At 37.5% G+C, this 22,908-nt stretch overlaps 1 pseudogene; it reads right to left on the reverse strand.

The window, feature by feature from the left end:
* The window catches only part of LOC114659404 (bile acid-CoA:amino acid N-acyltransferase-like), a 46,445-nt pseudogene extending 39,383 nt beyond the window's left edge, over window positions 1–7,062 (reverse strand).
* Window positions 7,063–22,908: the final 15,846 nt, after the last annotated feature.

Here is a 22,908-nt window from a genome sequence, read left to right on the forward strand (position 1 = left end):
AACATACAATAGAATGAAGTGCAATAAACTGGTTTTATTAAGTATAATGTACAGCATTTACCTTCGAGATCAGACGACTTGAAGATGCTGATGGAGGTAGAAGAGAAAGGCTGAACTGAATCTTACTCGCTGATTGTTGCCCTTTTTGCCACACCTTCCTCACTTTCATTTTCTGGGGTTTTCGATAAAAACCTGTCAAATTAGGTCTGTTTCATCCTCCCTTTCAGAATGTTTCTAAAATGAGTTAGGCAAGTGTCATTAAATATTGCCGTTGCGTGCCCAGTTGAAACTTTTTCTGGGTGTTTCTTTTGAATAAAGTATGAAAGTTTCTCCCACATTCCCAACATTTCCTTTATCTCACTTGTAGAGATAACCTCCTCCGTGTCACCTATTTCCTGCAAAACCTCCTTGTGCTGCTGCGTCTGTAGCTCTTTTAGCTCCTCCGTTGTCAGTTCTTCGGAGTGCTCCTCGATGAACTCATTGATGTCACCTTCATCCATGTCCAGGCCCATGGACTTGCCGAGGGATACACTCTCCTCCACCATTGCCACTTCGGGTTCGAGTCTTTCAAAGTCCGTTTCAGACACAACCTCAGGCCACAGCTTAATTCCACACAGAGGTCAAGGTCCTCTTTGTAACACCCTGCTAGGCCATATTGGTAATTCTAAGGCATATCACGATGTTATAGCAGTCCTTCCAGAACTCTTGAAGGGTGAGGTTTGTGCTCTCCGTTACCTCAAAGCAGCGGCGGAACAGGTGCTTGGTAAAGAGCTTCTTAAAATTAGAAATCACCTGCTGGTCCATGGACTGCAGGATAGGGGTGGTGTTGGGTGGAAGGTAGAGAACCTTTATAAAGTTGAACTCTTCGAGGATGTCATCTTCGAGGTTAGGTGGGTGAGCAGGCGCATTGTCCAGGACAAGAAGGGCTTAAAGGGGTAGGTTATTTTCCTGGAGATATTTCTTAACGTCAGGACCAAAGATCAAATTCACTCACTCTACAAAGAACTGTCTGGTGACCCACACCCTCGGGTTTGCCCTCCACATAACCTGCAGTTCTTCTTTCAGAATCTTTAGTGACTTAAAGGCTCTGGGGTTTTCCGAATGATAAACGAGCAGCAGTTTAATCTTGTAGTCGCTGCTCGCATTGGCACTCAGTGCAAGGTTTAGTCTATCCTTCATGGGTTTGTGGCCTGTCGACCGATTCCTTGTCCATCAAAGTGCCTTGGGGTCTGCTGCAGCAAATCAGTGTAAATTGCTTGTGCCTTCTCGCAGATTATAGCCTCCGTCACGGTATCTCCTGCGAGCTGCTTCTCCGTCAACCACACCATCAGCAGCTTCTCCATATTTTCATGGATAGATGTCCGCTGTTTAGAAATTATTTTAACACCCTTGGATGGCGTTATAGCCTTTATTGACTCCTTCTGCTTCAGTATGGTGCAGATTGTAGAAATGCTACACTCGTACTGCTTCACCAAGTCGACTACACGCACACCTTGGTCATGTTTTTCGATAATTTCTTTCTTTAATTCAATGCACATCATCTGCTTCTTCTTCTCAGCAGTGTCCTTCGCACTCACTTTCTTCGGACCCATCGTTGGAAAAATGAAGTTCTGCAAAATAACTGCAAGCACAAATGCGAGCACAACACTGATGCTTCCACTGTGAGCTAACCGCTTAAAGTGAACGAGTGAGACACGGGATGCTGGGCGGATGTTGCAGCGTCAAATTATAGAAGCTCAAAACTGGAAGGCTTAATTTCCAGTGTATTCCTAAGGATATTGCCACACACTTGAAGTTCACTTAGACAACACAGGGCATCTGCAATGTCTGCTAATATGACAGGGAGACATCCATGTTTTATGTTTATAAATATTTAGCATCCCAGTTCACCACATGGAGAAAAAATACATAGTAATATGAGACAGTAAACCAAACCCACAAAACAAAATGGTTTGCTAAAACCCCATGCAACCTCAAAGCCTTCTTCTTTAGTAAAGTAGATTATTTCTCATTAATATTGCTCTACAGTTGCACTTGAAGAGGATTCTAACACAGATTTCTAACTGAACCACATGCATACTTTTATTAAAGGACAGAAACAACTCCTTCAACAAAATCACCCGACATTTTTCATTGCTCAACCAAGCAAAAACCAAGCTTCTTTTCATCCTTCCCAGCCAGTCTGTTCAACTATCATCTCTGTAGAGCTTGGCTTACTGTCACTAACACTGTATCTGTAAGTCTGTATGCAACCTCGGGGAAGTGACTGATGAGCAGCTCTCTTTTTCTGACCACATTTGTACTGTTTCTCATTCGTAAAGGTTCACTCTGTACAACATCCACAATTTCAGACCTTATCTGACAGAGTATGCAGCACAACCTCCGGACCAGGCTCTGGTCTGGTCGTGTCTGGACTACTGCAACTCACTTCTAACAGGAGTACCCATATGTGCTATCAAGCTACTGCAAATGACTCAGAATAAAGCGGTCCATCTTGTATTTAACCAGCCAAGATGGGTACATGTCACTATTCTCTTCAGGTCATTACATTGGCTCCCTGTAACAGCATGCATTAAGTTGAAATTCCTGATGCTTGCCTACAGAGTAGTCTGTGGTCAGGAGACACTGGTGAGGTGCTATGCTCCTTCTTGCCCACTCAGGTGTGCCAGGGAACAGTGTTATGTCACCTTGTATAAAAGTGTCTGCCAAGAAAATAAATGTAAAACGTTATGAAAATGTGTACTGTGCATGCATGTGTAAGTTAACAAACAATTAAAAACTGAAGGTGGAGTGGGGTGGATGCTGCAGGTCCTGTGTAGCATTGGATACTGCCTGTATCCAGTGCTCCTCGGATAGCCCCTGAAATCAGAAACTTTTAAACTGATTTTTACTTTGTGTTCCATTCTGATGCATTCGCATTACTAAACAAGTACTGTAAGTACACAACATGATCATGATGGTTACTGTGGCAATTTATAACAATCAGTTATTTGGTTTACTTCTAGGATTCTGTGTAAAAAGCTATGCAATTGGAAGTTTGTTATATTTGAATATTTATGAATATCCATACTAGTTGTAGAAGAAGAATGTTCTCCTCAGCACCATGTATCTTGTGTGTTTAGTAAATTAGGATTTTATAACAACTATTTTGTAACTTGCCAGTGAGAAAAGCTTGGCTTATGAACTAACAAAAATATGTTATTCCAGGGTTCAGGAGAAATAGTGTCCACATGAATACAATCTAAGCTGTTTCTTGTTTTTTCCTTTCTCAAAGTGAATGTCTCAGGGACAAGGTCACAAGGCTGCAGGGAGTACATGTAGTTCATGCAAGGCGTCTCTCCTGTGCTCAGTTTTGAGAACACAGGTAATGCTTAGCTCAACAGACATATTGTTTAACTCTACTTAGATGATAAGGATGTTTTTCTGTCTTATTAATCACGAGATGCTGAATTATAAAAAACTCCTCCTAACTTTTTATCAGGGTTCAAATGAGCTTTACGGCAATAAGTTATGCTCTTTGAATCTCTACTTACTGTGACTCCGAGGATGAAATAAAGAGAACTAACAAAATATTATCTGCCTGCTGTCAGTGTGCCTTTTTCGTCCACATAGTTTACTTAAATAATAATTGGGTACCTACTTGAAGGCTATACCCCCATTTTAAAGCCATTGTTGCACAATATTTGTCATTTGAATAATGAAGGTAACTTTAATGAAAAACAATTGTTTATTTACTTGAAGGTTGCATGTAATCATTTGAATTTTTATTTGTTTGTGCCAATCATTTTTTTAATAAATGAGAGTAGGCTGAAAGGGATTTCTGATTTAGCCATGGTATCAAATTGATATTAAACTTGTATTGAATATAGTGAAATTTCAATGGTATTGGTATCAGCTACAAAAATAATGATATTGTGACAACCCTACACAGGAATGTATTACCGCTCAATCATATTGTTTATGTTTGTAGAATAAGTGACACCTGTACAGTCAGCTGCAGTACTATGCTGAGTCGCTGTTTCAAAACTGCTAACACACTGTGCTGACATAAGTTATGGTTGCATAACATTAAGAGTACATCCCTCCATCAATCACTCTCAACTATGCACAGCTATTCAAAATTTTACTGCAATTTCCATTTCAAGTACTACCTCATCTAAACTTTTCTCACCTCTGTATTTTGTATCGGATATCATATTAATACAGAAATAACAGGCTGGACTGGCTATTATTGAATTGAGGAGACAATTAAATTGTGAATTAGATCACCCACCCATACATTTTCTAAACCCACTTAAACCATTTCAGAAATGTTTAAAATCAGAGAAGATCTCCGCAGCATCAAGTGCAAATTAGGAAACAACTCTGGACAGAGTGCCTACAAGTTACAAGACCAAAGCTTGGGTCAGGGGTTGTGCTGCATACTCTGTCAGATAAAGTCTGATCTTGCACATGTCTAGAGTGAATCTGCAAGACCAAGAGACCCTAGCAACATGGTCAGTAAAGAACAGCTGGTCATCAATTACCAACACAAGGTTTTGTGCCGATTTGGCAGGTGTTACTGATAATGAACTCGTCGCATCCTTTTTTCATATGCTAGAATTGTTTTGTAGTATTGACGATAAACATACTGTGTAATATGTTTGTGCATAATATTCAACTTTACATCTTCATTAATACATTTCTATAAACACATGCAGACACACATCCCTAATTTGGGTAATATTTAAGACTTGTTTGTTCTGCAGGGATGATTTGTCTATTTATAATGCTTTATTTAAACATGTATTATAGCATTAATGTAGAACATATAAATACTGTGCCCTAAGTTATACTCTCTTGATATTTATCAGAACACCACCATCCATCCAACAACCTTTTACTTTTTTTAAATGGATTACACATTCACTTGATTTTTTGCATTAGTATATTATTTTGGAAATTGCCAGTGGAAAAAAAAATGAGTATTGTTTTATTTCAAATATAAGTGATAGAATCATTATTGTTAATTCATCTGCCATGTGAAAATAGTGACTGTGGTCAGGTTCACAGCCGGAGGGGTGGTCCTCCCTCCACTGCCTGTCAGACCTACCAAAAACCTGGGAGAAGCACTCTGCACAGCACAAAGGCCAGATGAGAAATTGCACAGCCTACACTTTATATGACTATAAAACCAAACCTCCCTCAATTTCCTTCCTGCACCTTGACTGTCACTTCAATTAAGGATGTATGTTGGTGTATAAATGGAAATAGGCCATAGAGAACAAGAAAGATAAGTCCTGCTGTTCCTCTCTCCAAAAACATTAAAATTGTGTTTACTGACTTACTCAAGCTAACATTTGATTTGGTCTTGTTAAACAATTTGTGCAGTTGGTTCTTTATTAACATTTAAGGATAGCTTCATAAAGGTTTGATGATTTTCAGCCTACAACTTCTTAAAAATCTTTGTATCTGTGCAGTAATTCATATAAAGATCTAAAATAACAGCTTCACAGATGCTTCTCACTGGTTTAAAATGGAATACAAAGGATTATCCATCACAAAAATGCATGTTTTCAAATACTGTACTAAAAATGTGTATTTGTAGATGCTGTGCAGAAAAGAAAATGTGCAAAGTGTGCTTTTCGTAATTGTTAATTTTGAAATAATTGCTACCATAAAGAGGCAATGGGGCACTGACTGCATAAAACCAGTGAGAAGATCACAGTAGTTTGGATGTGCTATCCCAATTTCATATGGTTGCAAGAATTTAATTTGATATTTGTTATTTGAAGCATGTTCTGAAAATACATTAAGTTCAGAAAAGAATGGTACTTAAAAAATTTTTTAAATGAGGTTTCAGTGCAAAAGTGCCATCAGTGTTATACTGTATACATTTTGTAAAATATAGCCTGTTATTTTCTCTGGTTGTCCTTTGGCCTTATTATTCTAAATATTTGTTTTTATTGACATCCTCAATAGTTAAACCTCTAGTTCAGTTTGTCCCATTGTTTTAGATGTCCAGCACATGAAATTCTTTTAACTGTGTAAGTGTAAAATGTCATTAAAAAGAGTACAACTTTCCAGTGTTATAATTTAATAAAAATCACATTTTATTAAAAAAAAAAAAGTATGCAAAAATAAAACCTGTTATCTACGGTGGTCCTTGGATTATTGCAATTGTTATTTTTCAACTGAATGTATGACATTTGTGAAACTTGCCAGAACTCACTCTATTCTACCTGTTGTTTTATCTCATTGGTTTTTGAGGTTTAAAACCAACTTACCATTGATACTTCTATATTTGTTAACACTACAGTTTGTTATGCTGAGGTCCTGCATTGCAGAGCACTTGGGAATACAATTCTGATCCAAAGTGATTTAATCCTCAAAGTTCAGTTAGATATTACAGTTAGTCACCTACTGCGATGAAGACATGGAGGAGTGCCAAGTTTGCCAATTACTTTGACTACTATTATCTTCACATCTGTGATTAAACACTTACAGCATTATCTGTTAGTATGTCAAGAGTGTCCCATCATGGTTTAATCGTGCAACCTTACCTTCTAATACCGAAATCCTCTACGTGCTACACGGACCATGACGGCGCGACTAACGGTTATCTTTGTTATACCAATGTTGTGCCTAGTAAAAGTTCAATTTGGCGTCTCACTAATACACAGAGAAGGTGAGAGCACTAGAACATCGACCAGTGCCTTTGTACAGTAAGTAGCTTCGCTGTAGGCGGTGAAGTACTGTGCAGTGGCATGGGATTCACGATTTGTTTAAGCAAGTCTTAAGCAGTTCGTAATTACCAACAGACAGTTAGTCTAATTAGAAAAGCGGAATTATTTGCATTCTAATACAACGACATCTACCTGTATGCTTAAGAACTCGCCATACAATATATAAATATGTAAAGTTTACCTCCACTCTCTTTCAGTACTCACAGGTCTGCAGGCAACTGAAGACTCCGAAAAGCACCAAGAAGTGTCCGGACTGAAGCGCTGCAGGTCATGTAACTAAATAAGGCCAACCGCAGCAGCCTCCAAAGTTAACATTCAGTTAACTTGAGTTACAGTACATGGATCTGGGACTGGACTGACGCAGTTACAACTAGGAATGTTTTGCCATTCGGGGGAGTGCTATGATTTACGGAGGTGGCGTCTAACGGAAGGAAAATACTTAAAACCCGGCGTCCAGAGTTAGATGCGAGCATTTTAGGTTTGTCGCTGCATACGCGCTGAAATTACAGCGTTATTAATACAAAACTCGTGTATATAATGCATAATACTGCTTAACAATTAATATACGGTATATAGGCAGGTAAATCAAGTCTGATGGACGTAACCCCTGTCCAACTGTAATCACAAATAGACAAAGCAGTTATTTTAGGTTTTTTATGTATCCTTTCTTCAATTGATGTAGTGAAGCCGCTTGTTCAGTGCGGAATCAGGAATACAGTGCAGTTACACTCTGTTGGACAATCCTACTTTATTTCACCAACACCACAGACGAAAACATGACCTTCAGATGCAGGCTTACAGCATCTCTTCTGCCCAAAAGGTACTGTTCAACCAAAATACATCACCCATCAAGAGCGAAAGCAAAACCCAAAATCAGAGATTTCCCCTGTCCGCATCCGCCCCCACACCTCGTTAACAGACTTTTTTTGTACTCCACTCGTACTGCTTTTGAATGAATAATAAAGGCAGTACACAATTAAGGTGCGATCTTCTCACTATGGAAGTGTAGTTTCTATCATTGTAATATCTACAAGTAATCTGAATGGGTTAGTTACATCGCGACCACTTCATTTGCTGTAGCACACCCGATCGTGGTGCGTCCCAAGTCTGCGAAGAGAGATCAAGTTGCATACAAACTTAAACCACCCTACACATGTCTAACCAAATTACTGCAGTGCTTAATGTCATAGAACATATACACATATCATACCAATTACTACGGACACGAAAAAGTGCATGCAAATACACAAATCGGAACCACTACAAACAGGTACACAACATAAATATATAAAGTCCGTCCTGATCTGGGCTGAAGTACATCGTGGCAATGAATCGAACCATAAAGTCAGCATCATAGAAAACTATATGCGATGTATATACTGTATATTTGGATACGGATCAATTAAATTGTCCCGCAGTTTAGTGAAAGATGGTGAGGGTTGCCTTATACATTGAACTACACTGAAAAAAATAACTTGTTGGATAAACTTAAAAAAATTATGGCAATCAATTGCATTCACCTTTTTAAGTTCTTTCAACTAACACTACTTAAGTAAATCCTACAAAGGTATTAATGTAAATTTAACATTGCTTTTTGAGTTGAGTGAAAATAAAAATGTGATACGAACTTTTTGGATTAACTAACATTTTCTATTACAAAATTATTACTTTTTTAAGTTGAAACAACTAGTGTTCATAATTTAACCCTACTCAAATGGTTTATGTATAAGTAACACAAGATTTAAATTGGAATAAACTTAAAAAGGTTTACGCAATCGATTGCCATAATTTTTTTGAGTAAGCGTAACTCAATATTCTTACCTTTTCAAACAGAAGTCATAAAAGTGGAAAAAAGCACAAAAAGCACAAGAGTATAGTTTTTGTAATTTAATGTATAAAACATTATTACAATATTTTTCTTTACAAATAACAGTAATTACAATGTAGATTTTATTTTACCTTTATTTTCTCTTCGCAAAATCCTACAGCCATCTTATGGGCTCATTAACACTGAAATTTACTTTACAATCCAAATTGTTCATTTCCTTCTGAATGTTTGCTAGTCACAGTATGTAACTTTTACAAAATAAGGTTAACTGTGAAGCTGTAAACTTAATAACCTCAACAAAATCTTGTGTACAGTAGGGCCTCTAAGTGGAAAAAAAATCCAGCAAACAATACTTTTTTGTCTGATATATGGTCATATATACATACATATAAAACAATATGCTCTTCTACTATTGCAGTAAATAAAGTGGGTGCAAAAAATAAAGCATTAACATTAGCACATTAACCTGTTTTTTACAGAAAAAACCTTTGAACTAAGTTTCAGACCATCCAATTCCAAAAACAATTTTTGGAATACTTCAAAAGTATATCTTAGCTCTTTAGGGTAACTTAGATTAAGTGAATATATAACACCTAGTAATATGGCACACGCTTTTGCAAAGTTTCCAAGGTTATTAACAGCTTCAATTCCCTCAACAACCACACCAATATCTGCTGGTTCTGCATCAGGAGCTCCTTCATGCTTTATGATAAATACTTTCAGAGCATACTGACTCCAGTCAGACTGAATACTATCAGCTTCAACATCCTAAAAAAATAAAAAGCCATAATTAATATCAATAACAAATACATCTACATTTCAAAGGAATACTCCACAAATAAACAAACACTTTAACTGTTCCTTGTCCTACACTGGTAGAGCTGGCTAAGAAGAATTTTAATCTCAAGTTTTAAAGCAAAACAAATCATGATTCAATAAAATGCAATAGAAACTGATTCTGAATAACACCAAACAATATCAAAATGTTTGTGAAAAAATCTCAGATTAATAATGTTGTATAATCAAGATGGATGACATCCAGTGTAGAGGGCATCTCCGAACAAATGAGATCAACTTTCAAACCCATTCTAGATTTGACTTGGCCATTATTTGGGTTTTCATTGTTTTATGCAACAGCATCCATATGTGTTATTTTTGACAAGCAACAGGACAATATACTATCAAAGCAAAGAAAAAATAAAGTAATATAAACTACTGAGTGAAAGAATATAGTGTTACTAACATATTAAAGTAGTATGCAATGGTGATATAAAAATATTATATGTATTTTATTTATTAGTTTGTCAGAGCTGTGATATAGATTAGAACTTTTTTTTTCTTATTATTTTTAACTCCGCTCAGTCAATGAAATATTGAGAAACAGGCTTTATCTAAGCAAACAGAAGAGGAAAAAAAAAAATTAAAATGGATCCACTTACCACATACTCTTTGAGAAGATCCTCCACATTTTCACCAAGGTACTTCATCAAACAGCGGAGAACAATCTCTCTTCGCTTGTGGATAGTACTTTCCTGTTTAAAACAGTATTAAGAGGCATTGTGAAAAAGCAACCAAACCACATCATTTAACATATATTGCTGCAAGAATTAATTTATTTTTCTTACCCCAAGTAAGACATCTAACATCATCTGGATTTCTTTTCGGACAGCACCTCCCTTTTTCCGGAAAATACTTATCAGCCTTGGTGTAAATTTATCCAGAGAAGACATAAACTTTTCAACCAGATGGATTGTTGTAATTCTCAAGAATTCTTCGCTGATCTGCAAAGGCAGAACACAAACCATAAAGTGGAACTAATTTAAGAACAGTTTTGAAATGATCACAAACAGGTGCTTTTTACAAGCTGTAAAACTACACCATATTACACATAAAAAAGAAACTATAACAATTCAAAATAATTTAGAAGTTAATTTACTTTAATATTTTTTCAGTACCTGAGTGGCATTGAAGTGCGCTGGCCATCTTGATTTGAAATCTTCAATCCTTGGAAACTCATTCAGAATTTCCTGCCTTCGAAGAGAAAATGTTTTGGCCATTTTTTGGCTGATAACACTGTGATTGTCTTTCTTTTTCACCTCGGTCAAAAGCTCCTCTCTTTCTTTTTCAAGGCTTTGCTTTGTTTCCCCTAATGGATAAGGTGGAAGATAATTCACTTCTGCCTTCTTAGGTTTTTTAATATTTCTTGATGAAGACTTTTCCTGCAACTGCTTCTTCTTTACTGAATTCACCATCAGCTCAGGGCATCCAAGGGACCTTAATTTTGTCCTGTAATTGGCCATTTTGTATTTTAAGCTGGTCTGCCAGCCATAATAACCAGAGTGAGAGCCTGGCTCCTTCAAACATGGGTGCTTTGCAATCAAAGCTTCTGCTACTGCACAAATCTGGACATTTGAGGGGTATGCTACATACTGGAAAATGGATTCTGCTAATTTTTCTAGAATATCAGTCTTGATAGATGGACTGTTTAAAAGAGTACCTTCTTTTCTGTAGGCTTCATTACCATGTTCAAGAGCTAGCTCTGTATCATATTTAAAGGATGGAATTGTAAAATTTTCAGGCCAAGGCTGTGACCGCTGCAAGTCACTTTTTGGGGTAGGGAACACATCAGTATTTGAAGATGAAAAAGAACAACTGTCATCAGATGGCTCTTGATTACCTTCTATCTGATTTGATGAACAAGAGGCAGTTTCGTGGGAAAGTGTTGAAGAGCATACCACTTTTATAGTATCTTTGTCACTAATCTCATCTGTTGACATTAAAGTAAAGAACTGATTGTCAAACTCACTGTCTTGGTACTGCAGGTTGAAATCTTCCTGAAGGTCAAAAGCTTCTTGTACCATGGATTTTAATTCTAAAATGGTGCCTGGTATGCCAGAACTCAAAACCATTTTCCGGATGTTGTCATCCGGTAGTATGACTCTTAATTTTGCAGAAAGAGACATGGCACCCTAACAAATCAAAACTATAACAAAGAAAGAAACATTAGTTTGTCTTACATCTGTAGTATACTTGAAGGGCTTCATATAAGATATTTACACTTAAACTGTTATTAAACATTAATGTATTCTACATCATTGAAAAGTAAATCATTAAGCATCTTTAAATCTGTTTAAAAGTTCGAACATCAAGCTTCCGAAACATCTCTCTAGGAAGAAAAAGTAATGTGCCGTTTCAACGTAACTAAACGTTGTCCTCCAACTGTATAATCAGCTAATGGACATACATCTATAAGTTCCCATTGTTCAATTACAAGTACATGGCTTGAAGGGGAAAAAAAGATATTCGGCAGGTTTTGGTTACGAGAAGAATAATGAAAAGTTACTTGTAATAAATACCATAATCATACACATTCACGCTTTAACTCAGTTCTTTAGAACGTTATGGACACATTAACAACACAAATTCTTACCTGCTAAAAGCCTGCGATTAACCCGCAGTACATAAACATTTTAACAAGCTGTTCACATTATCGTAACTTATATGGAATGTAAGTTATTAACGTGTTAACAAAACTGCGCACATTACAAAAACACACATGAAATGTAAGTTATTAATATCTTACCAAACTCGAGAAATGTTTTACAAAGAAAAATGGCTTCTGTTCCTAAAGACCCGCCAGTTCCATAAATATAAATCAGATGATCAATGTGCACAAATCAGAAGCTGTTCAGTGAGCATACATGTAGAATGGTCTCTGTGCACGAATCAGAAACTGCTCAGTAAACATGCGCAAAAGAACCCCCGCCCCCCCCACCATGTATAATTGGATTTAAACAATAAACTTAGTAGAGGCAATGTAATAATTAATGTAAAGATGAAAGTCTGCGTATTTCGTTGGATAAACTATTAAATATAAATAAATTCAAAATTATACAAACTTTATGTAAAATAAACTCACTTATGTGAGTTAAATAAGCTAGACCAAAAAATGATTTTTTTCAGTGTATTATTTATTACTGAGTAAAAACACAGCTCATGCAATGAACTGTTCAGGCGAATATGGGTGCCGTCTGATTGTGAGAGAACATTTATTTTAGAAATGGACAGAACAGACGGAGTTTGCCGTTCGGGAAAGAGATACCATGGAGTTCCTCAGGTCTGAATATCATATCACTTGTACTCTGTTGAAAATGTAACCTATTTTTGAGTCACAGTCAGCTTTGTAGTACACATCATAAACATTGCACCTTTGTCTTTAAACTTTCCTATATAAATATTTTAAGTGAACCTGTATCTTCAGTTGAACTGAGTTAAACACCTTGAATCATCTAATACTTCTAAAGTATAACACCGAGAGATAGGTTTAGTATGTGTGCCATCATTTACTGCTCTAGGCATAGACCAAGTAGAAGAAAACAAAAGCCATTAGTGAATGCCATACATTCATAATAACATCTTTTTTCTCAGCCCTGCTGATGAATTACTCAGCTAAGGGGAGTCTGCCATTTTATTACAGGACACTGGCACACCCCTACACTTATGGAATAGTGCAGCTGGATTCAATTCATGGCTCAGTCACTGCAGACTCTGTGCATTCTCTTCGTGTCAGTGTTTATTCTGTTCAGGTACTCCATTCTCTTTAACCTTTCAGAGATTTAATAAGTTTAATGGTTAGATTATGTTTGATAGGTTTTTGGTCTCGTTCGTTTATAGGAGATGGACGTCTGAAGCAGAGCTCCGCTAGCAGCGGCTTTATTTTCCCACGTATTTCATATTATTTAGAGGTATCCTGTATTTCCTGTATATACATCACGGAGACTGACCTGGAACAGGCAGACGAATGCGCAGATTTCCTGGGACCCCGCTCCATTGTATCGTCTCCAGTCGAGAGAGAAAATGGGAGGGAAGGTGTAAGTGATACAGGTCGCGATGGATCGCCGATTTCTGAGGATCATTCGAGACTAGAAAAGGCCCTGCAGGATGTGCTCTCATCTACTCATCGCGAGCCCGCAGCATCAGCTGTAACAGGATCTGCATTTCCACTCGCGGAGCACGAAAGCCAAAGCGAACTGTCCGAACTGAAAGAGATGATCGCTACACTGGCCACTGCCATGGTTACGGCCATAAATGAGCTTAAGAAAGATAACAAGAATGATCTTAAGAAGGCGACCATTGAGCTCAAGAACGAGCTTAAGAAGGATAACAAAGATAAGGAAACGCGTCTATTTAAACGTTTTGACGTGAACTTTAAAGGCATGTTGGAGAAATTAGTGGAACACATTGAAGAAACTAAATCCAAACTGAAAATGCTTGCCAACCAGATTAATGATGTTACAGATCAGCTGGAAGACGTTAAGCAGGGACTCACGGCTCGAGTTGAAACAGCGGAACAACTGGCGTCTAACGCCGATGAAAAAGCCACAGCTGCGAATTCCGAATGCAAAAAACTTGGAGACAGACTTGCAGTCCTGGAGGATGTGTGCAGAAGAAATAATATAAGAATTGAGGGTATACCTGAGAAACGAGAAAGCTCAAGCTCAAGCCCAGTGAAATTTGCAGTAGAATTACTGTCTAAAATAATTGGAGATGACTTTAAACTCGACATTGAGATAGCCACGGCTTATCGCACAAACAGACCAAGCACCTTTAAACCTAGGTCTTTTATTGTCCGTTTCGAGCGACTACGATGTAAGCTTGATGTGATGGCACTTCTCAGACACAAGCAAGAGATAATATTTGAAAATAATCTTATTTGTATTTTTCCCGACTTCTCACCATCAACAGCTGCAAAACGCACAGCTTACATTGACATTAAAAAGTTGCTACGGAAAGCCGATATCAAATACAGCCTCTTGTTTCCCGCCAAACTGAAAGTGGAAGTTCAAGATCAATATTATATTTTCCTAAGCAAAGAAGAAGCTGAAAAGGAACTAAAGAAGCTGTTTCCGACACTTTTTTGAAAGTTAATAAGGAGCCGTATTCTATCAAGGCACGGGAAGGACCTATGATCTGCTCTCTGGATCCATGTTTAAAGAGACTGGTAATATAATTATACATCCTTTTCTTTATCTGGACTTTATATGTTTATGTTTTAATTAGAGTTATAGACGTGAGTGTGAAAATGTGGAAGTAATTAAAGTAGGATTGTTTTTTTTTTTTTTTTATATTCTACTATACCTTAAAGTAGACTGTTTAACATCATACCCTTGGTTTATTGCTTTTTCTACTATTTATACTATTACCATTATACTATTACAGTAGGAATTACCAGGTTTATCCTAGACTAGTTTTTAAAATCATTCCCAGAGTTGATTCTTCTTTTTTTTAAATTTTTTTTATCTTAATATCTTAACTTAAAAGCGCTGAAGATTATTTCAAGCTTAAATACTGTTAATGATAATATTTTCGGCAGATAGTATTAAGAATTTAGCTGCAAAAGATATCTCTGTTTTAATTCTCTAACGCTGCTGCAGGGTGGGGTTTGTTTTGTTTTGGACGTGCTCTGTCTCTTCGTATGTCAGAGGACTGGGACATCGTGAAGTGGGATCTAGCCTCATGTGGGGAGGCAAAATGGGGGGGGGGGGGGATAAAGGGGAGAGAGAAGGAGAGCAGGTTATATCTAATCTATTCTTGTAATCCTTATAATTATAAATATCAATGCAGCAATAGGCTAAAATGCAATAACTCATGGGGAATCTTGAAACTAAGATTAAAACTGCCACATTACCAATTAAAACTATAAAATGACATTAAAAACTCAGAATCAATGTCTCCATGATGGGACAGTTAACTTTGTGAGCTGGAATGTTAAAGGCCTGAATCACAAATTAAAGAGAAAGAAAGTATGCTCTCACCTAACAGGCTTAAACGCTAAAATAGTATTTTTACAGGAGACCCACTTACTAACCAAGGATCAGTTCAGACTACAAAATGACTGGACTGGCCAAATGTTCCATTCTAGCTTTATAAAGAAAACTAGAGGGGTGGGAATTCTCATACATAGAACAGTTCCATTTGTAGCATCAGATGTAGTATCGGACCCTGAAGGGAGATATGTGATGGTCATGGGCAACTTATATAACAGTAAAATGATTTTGATAAATGTTTATGCACCCAATGTTGATGATAAGGAATTCATGCAAAATCTATTTGCATCCATTCCCAATGTGAACACTCATAAAATTATAATGGCTGGGGACTTTAATTGTGTTTTAAATCCACTCTTAGATAGGACTCCTGTGACAGGGGGGACGACATCTAATACTGCAAAGATAATTACACAGTTTTTAAATGATCACAACTTATCAGACCCCTGGATGTTTCTTAACCCAAACTCAAGAACATATTCCTTCTACTCACCAGTGCATTATAGCTACTCAAGAATTGATTATTTTTTTATAGATAATAATTTCCTGCGTACAATTAAATCATGCAAATATGACACCATTGTTATCTCTGACCATGCCCCTCTAGTCTTGGAGCTAAAATCATTAAGCCCCTCACACTCACCTCGTAGATGGCGTCTTAACCCTCTTTTATTGGCAGACGAGAACTGCACAGAATTTATATCCAAACAAATCAGCTTCTTCCTAGAGACAAACACGTCCACAGAGGTTTCTGCAGGAACACTCTGGGAAACTCTAAAGGCCTTCTTAAGAGGATAGATTATTTCATATCTTTCCCACAGAAATAAATTAGAAACCAAGAAAGTGTCAGAGCTAAGAAGTGAAATTACTAGAATAGATGAAGAACAAGCCAGGCGTCCAAATGAAGTTCTCCACAGGAAAAGGCAGGCCCTGCATACAGAACTTAACATCTTAACAACTAAAGAAACTGAACAACTTATTTATAAGTCTAGACAGCATTACTATGAACACGGAGAAAAAGCTAATAAGCTTTTAGCTCAACAAATTCACAAACAAGAAGTTCACAATGCAATACCAGTAATCACCAACAAGAATGGAGAAGAAATTATTGACCATAAAAATATAATGCACACATTTTGAGATTATTATAAGTCTTTATATTCTACTGAGTCCAAAGAAGACAACACACAATCTAATGCATTTCTGGATACATCACAGATACCACAAATAGATGCTTTAAGCGCTGAGGAACTGGATAAACCTCTAACGCTAACAGAATTACTAGACGCTATAAAGTCACTACAAAGCGGGAAATCATCAGGCCCTGATGGTTACCCCGTAGAATTTTATAAGAAATTCTCCACTCAGCTAGCTCCCCTCTTATTGGCAACATTTACAGAAGCTAGAGACAACCAAATACTACCTCACACATTTCGACAAGCATTAATCACCGTCTTTCCTAAACAAAATAAGGACTTGTTACAATGTGCATCATACAGACCAATTTCACTCCTGAATAATGATGTTAAGATACTCTCAAAAATCATAGCTAGAAGAATGGAGAAAGTGCTGCCCTCAGTAATATCACAGGATCAAACTGGATTTATTAAAGGCCGACACCTATCTTCAAATCTCTGATGCTTGTTTAATGTTATATAATCACCAGCAAAATCAAACACCCCAGAGATATTACTATCATTAGATGCAGAAAAAGCATTTGATATGATTAAATGGAATTACCTTTTCACTGCATTGGAGAAATTTGGGTTTGGCCCGAATATTTGTGCATGGATCAAACTACTGTATACCAATCCAGAAGCTTCAGTTTGTATTAATAACATTTGCACAGACTACTTTAAACTAGAACGTGGTACCAGACAAGGATGTCCCTTGTCGCCACTGTTGTTTGCAATCGCTATTGAACCACTGGTGGTTCACTGCTGAAATTCTCATCAGATAAAGGGGATTGTCAGAGAAGGACTGGAACAGAAAATTTCTCTATATGCAGATGATATGGTCTTATATATATCAGACCCAGAAAACACTGTCCCTGCTGTTTTAACAGCACTAACAGAATTTCAAAAGATATCTGGTCTTAGAATTAATCTGAATAAAAGTATACTCTCTCCAGTGAACTCACAAGCATATAATATTAGATTAGACACCCTACCTTTTACCATAGCAGATCAGTTTAAATACCTAGGGGTAAATATCACAAGTAAACATAAAGCTCTTTATCAACAAAATTTTGCCGTCTGTATGGAAAAAATTAAGCAAGACTTGCATAGATGGTCAACCCTTCATCTCACTCTAGCCGGAAGAATTAACATTGTTAAGATGAATATCCTTCCTAAACTTCTCTTTATATTTCAAAACATTCCAATATATATCAATAAATCATTTTTTAAACAGTTAGATTCAACAATAACCTCATTCATTTGGAACTCAAAACACCCACGTATCCAAAGAGCGACCCTACAAAGACCTCAGGCAGAAGGTGGCATGGCTTTACCTAATTTTCAGTTTTATTACTGGGCAGCAAACATACAAGCCATAAAAACCTGGACACAAATAAATGAACATACACAGGCTTGGTCCGCAATACAAGTAAAATCCTGTAGTACTTCTTTATACTCCCTGCTCTGCTCTCCAATAAATGCAAGTTATCGCAAATATACTAATAACCCAATTGTGCTTTACTCACTCAGAATATGGAACCAAATTAGAAAGCATTTTAAGATGGAAAATCTTTTATCAGTGGCACCTCTGCAAGAGAACCACCTCTTTCAACCCTCGCAAACATATCCAGTTTTTAATACCTGGAAAAGTTTTGGGATTAAAATGCTCAGAGATCTTTATATAGACAACATATTTACATCTTTTGAACAATTACGTTCAAAATTCAACCTCCCAGCTACACATTTCTTTTACTATCTTCAAATTAGAAATTTTGTTAAACAGAAATTGCCCGATTTCCCCCACCTTGCACCCTCCACAATGTTGGAAAAAATACTGCTCAATTTCGAGGAATTAAACACTGTTTCCGCAATATATAAAATCTTATTAGAGTCCCTACCTTTCAAAGATCCAAGAGGACATTGGGAAGAAGATCTCTTAATCAATATATCAGAAAAGGAGTGGAAGTTAGCAAAGCAGAGAATTCACTCGAGTTCTATATGCGCAAAGCATAGAATTATTCAACTAAAAATTATATATCGAGCTCATCTGTCTCGCTTAAAACTGTCCAAAATGTTTCCAGGGCAAGATCCAACCTGTGAACGCTGCAACCAAGCTCCTGCCTCACTGGGTCACATGTTCTGGGGCTGCACCAAACTAACATCATTTTGGACAAAATTTTGAAGTGCCTTTCAGACAGCCTTGGTATCACAATCCCTCCTAACCCATTAACAGCTGTGTTCGGTGTTCTTCCAGATGGACTTGAATTGGAGAAGGACAAGCAAACGGTGATTGCATTCACTACACTTTTGGCATGCAGACTTATTTTGTTAAATTGGAAGAATCCTAATTCTCCTCTTATAAGTCAGTGGGAAACCAATGTTTTATATTATTTGAAATTGGAAAAAATCTAATTCTCAGTTAGAGGATGTGTACAAGATTTTTTCAAAACCTGGCAGGATTTAATCAATGTTATTTTAGAATAAGAGAAATAACTATTACCGCATTTAACTCCCTTCTCCATCTCTTATTTACATATATATTTACTTCTCCCTTTCCTTTATTTAATGTTGCCTTATTAAAAAGTCTTAAGCAATTTTCCTTTAGCTAAGCTCTCCTTCTCAGGGGTGGGGTTTGATTTGTCTTCAATTTTGTTGGGTTATAAATTGATCTGTTTGTATGGAATGATTACAATGAAAATTAATAAAATAAAAATATAAAGATTATGTTTGATAAAAAGGTTCTCATTTTTAACTCAGTGATTTGAACTTTTGAAAACCTCTCCACCACTCCAACCATTACTACATCAAGCTGATCTTGTAAATACCTTTCCACCACCTCCACCATTATCAAGCCAAAACAGAGCAACAGAGGAACAAAGAAACTCTTCGACTAGTTTATACTGTAAGATATATTTTGCCATTTTCAGTGTGATCTAAGCTGTGGACGATCCTGTGCTGGAATGCTCTTATTCTTCATGAGTGCTGTCTAGCCTCTCACTAGGTATTTTATATGCTTACGGTGACTGTTGGATTAATTTGGCACGTTGCCACACCTAGAAAAGTTGGGTGCATAATGAATTACAAGTATTAACAATTCTGGATGATCTACGTAGCTGAGACACTGAAGTATACCATTACCAGATTAAGACCTCTATAGCCTCCAGGGAGTGACATCCATATACTGTACATTGCTCAAAAAATAAATGAAGGAAAATTCAGGAAGGAAGGAAACACTTAATCATCACAGTCAAAGGCCAAGTTCATTAAGTTTCAGGGATATCAATCTGAGGGGCAGCACGGGGGTGCAGTGGGTAGCGCTGCTGCCTCGCAGTTAGGAGACCCGGGTTCGCTTCCCGAATGCTCCCTGTGTGGAGTTTGCATGTTCTCCCCATGTATGCGTGGGGTTCCTCCGGGTGCTCCGGTTTCCTCCCACAGTCCAAGGTTAGGTGCATTGGCGACCATAAATTGTCCCTAGTGTGTGTGTGCACTCTGCGGTGGGTGGGATTGGCTCCAGCAGACCCACATAACCCTGTAGTTAGGATATAGCGGGTTGGATAATGGATGGATGGATGGATGTCAATCTGCCCAATTAGCAAGCATTAGTGATTGTGAATCAACTTCACCTCCTTTGGTGCAAATGAAAGTGACAAGTGCACTAACGAGGCAACAGCAAGACAACTTCCAAAAGGGGAATGCTTTTGCAGATGGTAGTGTGAATTTGGTACAACACTCTGCATTAATTTTTTCTTCCATATGCTAGAGTGCATTCCCATGGAGGAAAAAAAAATCAAATACTATCAAAAAGTGCAACACTCTAAAAATTCAAATAATCATTCTGAGACACTATATTGCCAACACTGTCCTAATATACAGTACTTTCTATTGTAATAAATTCCTGTCCCATAGATTTCTTATCTTTATCTCAGCTCTGTTGCCAAATTGATTTAATGGATGTTTTTATTAAGGCTTTTGCTTCTCCTTTAATGCAGGGACACTGTTACTTTTATATTTTAAATTCTGACTGACTGCTTAGCCAAGTTATTAGCAACCTCATTTCCCAGAATACCTATATGAGCAGTAAGCCATAGGAAATAAACTGTTATGCCCAGAATCTTTAGCTTCCACAGCTGTTGCTGTATGTTTATTAATATATTTGGCCTACATTTGGAATTTACTGACTTAACTTGATAGTGCTAATACTGAATAAGAACAAATCATTACATGCTCTGTGTAGACCACTTCTCCCCATCCCAAAGCAATAATTATTGCCACCATCTCTGAGGTAAATACTAACAAGTTGTTGGTCAGTTTTTTCCTAATGATAATTTGAAACATGGGAACATACACTGAAGCCCCTGTATGACCAGTCGCTGAACTTTTCTCCTGGATACTTAAATCCAGCACAGCACAAAGCAAAAAACCACAGTGAAACAGCCAAAATAGGTACATTTGGAACCAAGCTCATATTTAAAACCCCAATATTTTTTCCCCATTCACTTCCAAATTGTCCAAAACTGACTATTTTACTACTGTGGTGTTCCCAAGTCTTTTAATGTTGCTGATACTAGATGTCTGCCATTGCATCTCCTCATATTAATTTAATAGACCAATGACAATTGTATTCTGTGTAAATACAAAGGAATCTCATCCATTTCTACTAATATTGCTGATATTGAAAAGGATTTTATGGCACATATTCTCAAAACCTGGGTTTGAATTTTACCAAGGCATTTTAATACTTACTGTGATGCCAACCCATATAAAATGCATTCAGAATCAATTATAGTTCTAATAGTTGCAATATACAGCTGCTTAAGACACTTCCTATTTGCACTCTAATCACACCCAATTAAACACCTGAGAACATTAAAGGGATGTCTTACCTTCCATGTTAATTTTTTGTCTATGTTCTCATTCCTAAGAATTTTACCATTGACTCTTGTTTAAGCGATACACCATACATCCTCAAATCTACTAAAGGAATAATGTATTGTGGACCACTGGGGAGCGTACAGCTGCCCTGACCCCAACACAGATAGTAAACAAATTGCCACACAGCTAACCTTTATTTATAGGTGGGGAAGTAATTTCTTCGTTCCCCTCAAGAACACCATATCCACAAGACAAAGCACAGTCTTTTCCTTCCTTCCTCTCTCTCTCTAGTTTCATCCACAACTGTGGCTTCTCGAATGAAGGCAGACGGCTCCTTTAATTCTGTTCCTGGTGGCTCATCAGTATTACCTGGAATCACTCCTAGGTGAGGTGGAAGTCCACTGTAGGGCTCTGCAGCATCCCCTGGCATACCTCATGGAACCCAACAGGACTGTACCAAACTCCAAGTCTCAGCATGCCCTGCAGGAATCTGGGGTGTCACAGCCGCCCAGGAGAGTTGCCCTCTAGCGTCCCAGGGGAGGTAGTGCCTTGGAGATGCTCTCTCCCCCAGTCCTTCCATCCAGTTGGTATCCCAGCCGGGTAATGGCTGAAGCTGCCCGTCACAGTATCTTTTTGAAAAACAAATTACCCGAGTTTTTCTATTGAAAATCGAAACTCCCACTGATGACCCCATGATGATTAATGGCAGCTTGTATTTTCTTCACCATATGTTGTTTTTACCTCTTTTCCATAATACACCATCATCATAATATTAAACTGGATGCAATATCTATTCCCTTGTGGAGTCCCATTCTCTATATCATAACCTTTTGAAAATGATCCCACCCTGACCTTTATCTTAGTTTTATCTAGAAAATCTCTGACCCAGGTAAATATTATTCTACTGTGGCGAGTGGCCGGAATCCTTACCAGGCCAGGACGCCCAAGGTGTGGAAGGATTGGGAGAAAGAATATTATCAGGACAGTTTCTCCTCCAGGCCAATAGAGGTCAGAACCCTTGGTTTCTTGGGGGACCATGGGCTATGAGCATGGGAGCTCAACCCTGGTGGAACCCGTGGCCAGATCTAAACATTAGCGTGGCGAATTGCTTGTGTACTGAAGTGACTTTAGCTGCAGGTGGAAGTCCCATTTTGCTTATGGTGCCAAGCAGAGTTGTGTTGTGGTGCACAGCAATCTATTAGCTGGCGAAAGCACCTTACGGGCAACTGAGCAAACTGAGGAGAAACACACAATAACTACAAGACCAGCTGGTATTTGTTAAACTTTGTTCTGTCATTCACTGCAACAGCATATAGAGCAGAGGGTTGCCTCCTCTTAGTACTGTATTCTGTAGTCCGGTCTTGATTCACAGCTAGTATGATACTATCTCAGGTGCACTGCAACTGACCTCTGATGTATTTTTTATTATTAGAAACAATAAAGCAATAGATTAACCAAATGTAAACCTTTGACTTCAC

This window comes from Erpetoichthys calabaricus, chromosome 1 (assembly GCF_900747795.2).
Source record: "Erpetoichthys calabaricus chromosome 1, fErpCal1.3, whole genome shotgun sequence".
NCBI lineage: Eukaryota > Metazoa > Chordata > Cladistia > Polypteriformes > Polypteridae > Erpetoichthys > Erpetoichthys calabaricus.